Source organism: Triticum urartu, chromosome 7 (genome assembly GCF_003073215.2).
Source record: "Triticum urartu cultivar G1812 chromosome 7, Tu2.1, whole genome shotgun sequence".
Taxonomy (NCBI): domain Eukaryota; kingdom Viridiplantae; phylum Streptophyta; class Magnoliopsida; order Poales; family Poaceae; genus Triticum; species Triticum urartu.
In genome coordinates, this window is record NC_053028.1 from 501882679 (window position 1) to 501891544 (window position 8866).

Below are 8866 nucleotides of genomic sequence, written 5' to 3' on the forward strand. Positions count from 1 at the left end.
CCAACCACGTACTAAAATAACTAGTTCAACTATATATACTAGCTAATTTTAAGTACGTTGTGCAGTTTCACCACATCTATAGTCAGATGAACTAAACAAAATAGCCCCTAAATACTACTGCTACGGAGGGGCTTTGTACTATTTCCGGTAGCCTCTCCTCTGCTGAGAGCGCTCAGAAAAAGGCAGAGGAGGAGGAGCCTACCGACGAGCTGGACAATTGCAATACGGTGCCTGCCGCTACTGCACCTTCAGCGACGCTCACCTCGAACTCCCTCTGCTGCTCCAGATGACCCCTCTCGAAGCAGTGGTTCTCCTCGTAGATCTCTTAATTCCTCGCCTCTGCGGCGGCGTATGTAGCGTGCAAGGTTGCTGACGCACGTGCGGGCCTCCACCTCTGCCTCCCGCCTTCGGGCGTTGGTGGCGGAGCGGGTGATGACCCCAGCGGTCGATGGTGGGCTGGTGGCCACAGCGGCCAACGCTGGGGTGGTAGCCACGACCACAACCTCCTGCCTTCGGGCCGCGGTTGCCGAGCGGGTGATGGCCACGATGGCCGGTAGTGGGGTGGCGATTACGACGACCACCTCCCGCCTTCGGGTCGCGGTGGCGGAGCGGGCTATGGCCCTAGCTTTCGACGGTGGTGTGGCGGCCACGGCGGCAGATGGTGGGGTGGCGGCAACGGCGGCCGGCAACAGCTGCTGACGGGCAGCGGCAGCGGAGCGTGTGGTGGGTGTTCCATGCACACCCAACAGGGATGCCACGCGCACTACACTACGCCGGGGACTACGCCACCGCCATGGTGTAGCCTCCTAGGTGGAGCTGTCTTCTGATGCCAGTGGAGTGGCTGAGCGATGACGACGGACCGGTGCCATTGGCAATTCTGGGAGAAGCAGACAAGATAAGCTACAGGGAGGGAGGGGAAAATGTCACGCAGGACTCGCCGACTGTCGGTGTCAAAACCGGCGGATCTCGGGTAGGGTGTCCCGAACTGTGCGTCTAAGGCGGATGGTAACAGGAGGCAGGGGACACGATGTTTACCCAGGTTCAGGCCCTCTTGATGGAGGTAAACCCTACGTCCTGCTTGATTATTCTTGATGATATGAGTATTACAAGAGTTGATCTACCACGAGATCAGAGAGGCTAAACCCTAGAAGCTATCCTATTGTATGATTGTATGTTGTCCTACGGACTAAAACCCTCCGGTTTATATAGACGCCGGAGGGGGCTAGGGTTACACAAGGTCGGTTACAAAGGAAGAGATATACATATCCGTATTGCCTAGATTGCCTTCCACGCCAAGTAGAGTCCCATCCGGACACGGGACGAAGTCTTCAATCTTGTATCTTCATAGTCCAACAGTCTGGCCAAAGGATATAGTCCGGCTATCTGGAGACCCCCTAATCCAGGACTCCCTCAATAGTCCCTGAACCAGGCTTCAATGACGATGAGTCCAGCGCGCAGTGTTGTTTTCGGCATTGCAAGGCGGGTTCCTCCTCCGAATACACCATGGAAGAGTTTGAATACAAGGATAGTGTCCGACCCTGCAAAATAAGTTCCACATACCACCGTAGAGAGAATAATATTTCCACAAATCTAATCTGCTGACATGTTTTGACAGCATGACTTCGCGCCACGGCCCGGTCATTATTTGAACCGTTTTTATTTAACCAGCCCCGCACATAACGCGAGGCGATTTCTTGACACGTCTTGTCAAAGTAGAGATCGTGTTCCCCTTATCATGGGATTCTCATCAATACAAATGTGGGTAACCCAACCGTGCCCATTGGTATGACTCCTAGATCTTAGGTAAGTCTCAAACGGCCACGAGGAGGACGCCTGATACTCACCCTCTTTATAAAGGGGACAAGGCTTTTTTCTTTTTTCCCTCCCGCGCTCAATCGAATCCCTCCCCAGCCTTGAGTTCTAACACCCAAAGCTCAGGTCAGGTGCTTCGGACCTTCAATCATGTCCGGATCCAGCCTTCAAGGCTGGTGGATGCCTTCCTCCGTAACGGAGGAGGACATCAAGAAGTTGAGGGAGGCCAGATATCTAACGCCGAAATTTTGCATAGGCTGCCCGCCCAAGGGCAGGTCGTCCCTACTCCCGAACCCAACGTGAGTGTTGTGTTCGTCTCCCACTTACTCCGAGGACTAGGCCTCGCTTTGGATCCCTTTGTTAGGGGTCTTATGTTCTATTACGGGCTGGATTTTCATGATCTGGCCCCGAATTCCCTTCTTCACATCTCGTCATTCATTGTCGTATGTGAGGCCTTCCTCCGCATTACCCCTCACTTCGGCATATGGCTCAAGACCTTTGATGTGAAGCCGAAGACGGTCGAGGGGCAGTACGCAGCGTGCGGAGGTGCTTTAATAAGCAAAATTGCTGACGCTCCATGGCCAAAGGGTTCCTTTCTAGAGGTGTCCGGATTGTGGCAGCGGGAGTGGTTTTACATCACAGCTCCTCGAAGTGCCAAATGGGTAGCTGCCCCCACCTTTCGCCCCCCCCCCCGCCACAACTGATGCCATGGATCAGCCGGGGGCTGAGCTGGGGTCCAGCCAAGGACGTGCCAATACTGTAGAGCCGTATCCGAGATCTCTTCGAGGGAGATTTCAGTCTGGTTATGGTAATGCAAGTTATGCTGGTTCGTCGTGTCCAGCCTTGCAAACGCCGACCCCTCCGCATGTGGGAATTCAAGCCGGAAGGACCGCACACTATTCAGCATTTCCTCGGCATGACGCACGAGGAGATGTACAAATCATTCTTCGGATCCCAAATAGAGTGTCCAGACACCACCGAGGACGTGGGCCTAAGCTGCAACTGCCCCGCTGCCCAAGTAAGTAATCCCATGGCCGAACACACTGTCCTTTATTTATCATGACATCATTCTAAAGAATCGCTCTTGGACCAGGACTGGATAATAAAGGCGAAGATGATCCGCTTGTCGGCCCCCCTTCCTGAGGGCTTGGACACTCCGGTGCTGGAAAATATGCTCAAGCCAGCACCTTGTCTAGTGCCCTCAAAGGAAGATGAAGGGGGGAATAAAGAGGGCGAAAGCAGGCCTCCTTCGCTACCTATTGCAACCGAGGGAATGAGTGCCTCCGCGAAGGAGGATAACACAGGGGAAGAATTTGACATTCTCTCCCCCCGGGGAAGGAAGAGGACTACCTCTGAAGATCCGGAAACTAAGGTTTCCAAACGGGAGAAGAAATCTCCGCCAGAGGGTCTTGCCTTGGAGGGTATTCTTGCCGCACAATGTCCACGCGGGGATCAGCCCTCTACCGAGTTGTAAGTAATCAAAAAGTACTTAATGGTGAAGATATCCTACCTTACTTCCGAAGACAATAACCGATGTTTATAAATTGCAGTCCGGATCACAGCCCTTCTCGACAGAGTTCATCTTCGGGGGATCTTCTTCCGGAGATGATGGAGAGCGAAACGCCTCCCCCGGACTCCCCAGCTCAAGAAGTGGGCGACCTTGAAGTGTCGTCGCGAAGGATATCTCCGGATCCACTGGTCCAGAGGAGAACCCTTTGGCTGCCCGGAATCCCCAGTATCCGACTCCTAAGGAGAGCGACAACAAGGGTCCGTAAGGTGTGCGGTCGGACGCGCTGAAGGATCTTCTGGGGCAAGCTGCCGTCTCGGAAGCGCATCGTACGCTAATGGGTACGGTAATTGAAAGGATTTCATCCGCTGAAAGCGGTTTGCATGAAGCTTTTATGAGTCTGCTGAATGGCTTCGAGGTACGTGAAATAATGTATGCTTTTAATAGTACCGCATATGTTAGGTATGCCCATGCAGATAGTAGCCCCTGAGACTCTGGTTGTTGTCGAGAACGGCGGCAAACAGAGGATCATATTCCCAGGTAATAACCAGACCGCCTTTATGTGCAGGTGGTTGAAGCTCCGGTGGCTAGCCGGACTGATGGGTTTGCCGAACTAAAGCGGCAACTGGATGCAGCAGATGCCGACATCTTGCTTGTCAACAAGCGGCTTGACGAGGCACAGGGTGAGTGATTTTTCTGGTGATCATCACATAATAAGAGCAGCATGATGCCAGTATCTTTAATATGTTGTGACTGCAGATGGAGCTGCCACCGTGGAAACCCTTCGGGCGGAGCTTGCCCGAGCCAAGGAGCAAGTGAGGAGTAGCAATGCGGCCGCTTTAAAGGCAGCCGAAGAGTTAAGAGCCGAACAAGTCGCGCATTGCGAGAGCAAGGAAAAAAAGCCAAGATGGCTGTAGAGTTAAAAGATGCTGCTGACCGTTACCAGCTTCTTGAAGAAGAAAACCGGGCGAAGGCGATGGACCTGGAGAAGGCCCGGGTGGCTGCCAAGGAAGCCCGCTCCAAAATTAGAGCGACGAAGGAGGAGCTGAATCAAGCTGCAGATATCGTGTCTGGGAAGCCCTTCTTGTTGTGGACTAAGTTCGGAGATCCGAAGTATGCTCCTCTGGACCGGCTATGGAGTTCTGCGGATGCATACATGGATTTGGCTGCAAGTGCTGCTGATGCAGCCGAGTACTTCAAGGATCAGAAAGGTCCCGAAGTGGAAAACCGTTCTGGTCACAGTTTCATGCTCCAGTCCGTCCGCTGCTGCTGAATGAGCGATTGACCGGTTGGGCCGAGCTCCATAGGTTGTCTGGACTTGCCATGAGGTTCGTTGTGGATCACCTGTGGCCGGGAGGGCCAAGGCCGAATAGCTACTTTAGCTTAGTGCAACAATTCCTTGATGTTGTGCCACGCATCGATGCTGTAAAGAGATCGGCATGCATAGAAGGTGCGCGGATGGCCCTTGCCCATGTCAAAACATACTGGGCGGAGATGGAGGCCACCACTGTTGCGGCACAGGGTTCGGCCATAGGCCGAGTGGCTGCCGAGCACTACTTTGAAGAAATCCTTGAAGGCGCTCGTTCGATAGAGGCTCAGTGCTCAAAGAATATTATTTTCCAGTGACATGTAGTACCATTGTACAAACAATGTTTTTCTGAATTAATTAAGGCCGTATTTATACTTTTGCCTGAAAGTACTATGATGCCTCTTGTGCGGCCGTTTATATATATATATATGTATATAACCTGAAAGTTTGCAGTCGTCGGCTTCTGCCCCCACGCATATAATGCGGGGGTGTTCGCAAAAGATGCATATCCACACTTGATCCAACATCTTGGTCCGTTAAGGAGGTGATAGCGTAGCGAACGAGGCAATCGGACTATATTGCTTTAACACTTTCACTTAGCCATAGGAGTTTGACAGGGGGGCTACTATATAGCCCCTAGTACTTCTGTGCTCGTCCGAATACGGGGCGCGTACGTACATGGCCGGGAAACGGCCCTTCGTTAATGCGGAGCAATCCTGAAGATTCCGATTAGTCATCGAGTGGTTGACCAGCCTCTCGCTATATCATGGCAGTCAGTTTTCGGCTTTCTCTACTGAGGTGCTCATCCGGATAAACCAAGGCACAATCATAGTAGTTCTCCTAGTGCTACCTTAGCCGATATAACGGAACGTAAGGTACCAAAATGTGGGAGCCGGGAAAACCCAACATTTGACTAAAGACATGATTCGGAGCTGATGCATATAGGGCCAAACTCGCGACACCGAACACTCCGTAAGGTGTTTGGTCTTTATAACATATACCGGGCTAAACAATGCCCTTTATAAGAAACCCCATGGGTCCAGGTATGTGCGAAATCCTGGCGTGGCCACATGCCAATGACGCCAGTGAGGGAGTCCTGGATTAGGGGGTCTCCAGACAGCCGGACTATATCCTTTTGCCGGACTATTGTACTATGAAGATACTAAATTGAAGACTTCATCTCGTGTCCAGATGGGACTCTACTTGGCGTGGAAGGCAAGCTAGGCAATACGGATATGGATATTTCCTCCTTTGTAACCGACCTTGTGTAACCCTAACCCTCTCCGGTGTCTATATAAACCGGAGGGTTTAGTCCGTAGAACAACATACAATCATACCATAGGCTAGCTTCTAGGGTTTAGCCTCTCCGATCTCGTGGTAGATCAACTCTTGTAATACCCATATCATCAAGAATAAATCAAGCAGGATGTAGGGTTTTACCTCCATCAAGAGGGCCCGAACCTGGGTAAAACATCGTGTTCCCTGCCTCCTGTTACCATCCGCCTTAGACGCACAGTTCGGGACCCCCTACCCGAGATCCGCCGGTTTTGACACCGACATTGGTGCTTTCATTGAGAGTTCCTCTGTGTCATCATCATCAGGCTTGATGGCTCCTTCGATCATCGTTAGCGATGCAGTCCAGGGTGAGACTTTTCTCCCTGGACATATTTTTGTATTCGGTGGCTTTGCACTGCGGGCCAATTCGCTTGGCCATCTGGAGCAGATTGAAAGCTACGCCCCTGGCCATCAGGTCAGGTTTGGAAGCTTAAACTACATGGCCGATATCCGCGGAGACTTGATCTTCGACGGATTCGAGCCCCTGCCGAGTGCGCCGCACTGTCATGATGGGCATGATTTAGCTCTGCCGCCGAACAGTGCCCTGGAGGCCGCACCCGCATCCGCTCTGAGCCTTAATTCGGAGCCAGTTGCGCCATCCGTGAATGGGTCGATGGACCCCGTCGCGGAGGCCGTATCCTCAGTGGCGATCGAGCCGAATATCGACCTTACCCTTCATGAGAGCCATGTTGTCAAACTGCCGGATCCTTCTCCGGACACGGACTCCGAACCGCTTGCGCCTGTTCCTGTCGAATCCGATTGGGCGCCAATCATGGAGTTTACCTCTGCGGATATTTTTCAGCACTCGCCCTTTGGCGACATACTGAACTCATTAAGGTCTCTCTCTTTGTCAGGAGAGTCCTGGCCGGATTATGACCGGCAGGATTGGGATGCGGGCGACGAAGAAATTCGACGCCCACCCACCACCCACTTTATAGCCACTGTCGATGATTTGACCGACATGCTCGACTTCGACTCTGAAGACATCGACGGTATGGCGACGACACATGAGACGAACAGGAACCAGCGCCTATAGGGCACTGGAAAGCCACCTCATCATATGATATATATATATATATGGTGGACACACCCAAAGAGGGCAATAGCGACAGAACATCGGAGGATGACCCCTCCAAGAAGCAACCCAAGCGCCGACGTCAGCGGCGCCACTCTAAGTCCCGCCAAAACAAAAGTGGTGATACCGGCACAGGAGATAATAGCACTCCGGATAGTGCCGAAGACGGCAACAATCCCCTCCAGCAAGATTTAGGGCAGGAGGATGGAGATGCTAGCCCTCCTGAGAGAGCGGCAGATGAAAAGGAGGAGGATGATAATTACATGCCTCCCTCTGAAGACGAGGCAAGCCTCGACGATGACGAATTCGTCATTCCAGAGGATCCCGTTGAATAAGAGCGCTTCAAGCGCCGGCTTATAGCCACAGCAAATAGCCTTAAGAAGAAGCAGCAGCAGCTTCAAGCTGATCAAGATCTGCTAGCTGATAGATGGACTGAAGTCCTGGCGGCTGAGGAATATAAACTCGAACGCCCCTCCAAGAGTTACCCAAAATGCAGGTTGCTACCCCGACTGGAGGAAGAAGCGTATGACGCGGCTGATTGGCCACCTCGTGGCCGCGATAGAGAGGCATTCCAGCCAAAAGCTCAGCCTGCACCCCGACGCCATTCAAATAAAAAGGCATGGGGAAATACGCCAGACCTGCGAGACGTATTGGAGGACAAAGCAAAACATGCAAGTTCGATCTACGGATCACGAGGGTGCACCACTACGCGAGATGATAAACGTCACGCCGGATACAGTAAAAGTAAATCTGGCCGGGCCGAACACAACGGGCAATACTCATTGGAGCTGCGTCACGATATAGCCCAGTACAGAGGTGCCGCACACCCCTTATGCTTCACAAATGAAGTAATGGATCATCAAATCCCAGAGGGTTTCAAACCCATAAACATAGAATCATACAACGGGACGACAGATCCTCCGGTATGGATCGAAGATTTCCTCCTGCACATCCACATGGCCCACGGTGATGACCTACACGCAATCAAATACCTCCCACTCAAACTTAAAGGACCAGCTCGGCATTGGCTCAACAGCTTGCCAGCAGAGTCCATTGGTTGTTGGGAAGATCTGGAAGCCGCATTCCTCGACAACTTTCAGGACACTTATGTGCGACCCCCAGACGCCGATGTCCTGAGCCATATAATTCAGCAGCCAGAAGAATCGGCCAGGCAATTTTGGACACGGTTCCTAACAAAGAAAAATCAAATCGTTGACTGTCCGGATGCAGAGGCCCTAGCAACTTTTTAACACAGCATCCGCGACGAGTGGCTAGCCCGGCACCTTGGTCAGGAAAAGACGAAATCTATGGCAGCCCTCACGACACTCATGACCCGCTTTTGTGCGGGAGAAGACAGTTGGCTGGCTCATAGTAATAACATATCAAAGAACCGTGGTACTTCGGATACCAACGACGGCAATGGCAGGTCACATCGCAACAAACATAAGCTCCGCATTAACAACGACAATACCGAGGATACAGCAGTCAATGCCGGATTCAAACGCTCTAAACCCGGTTAGCAGAAAAAGCCATTTAAAAGAAGCACTCCGGGCCCGTCCAGTTTGGACTGCATACTCGATCGCTCGTGTCGAATACACGGCACCCCCGACAAGCCAGCCAACCACACCAATAGGGATTGTTGGGTATTCAAGTAGGCTGGCAAGTTAAATGCCGAAAACAAAGATAAGGGGCCACATAGCGATGACGAGGAAGAGCCCCGGCAGCCGAACACCGGAGGACAGAAGAGGTTCCCCCCACAAGTGCGGACGGTGAACATGATATACGCAACCCACATCCCCAAGAGGGAGCGGAAGCGTGCGCTCAGGGA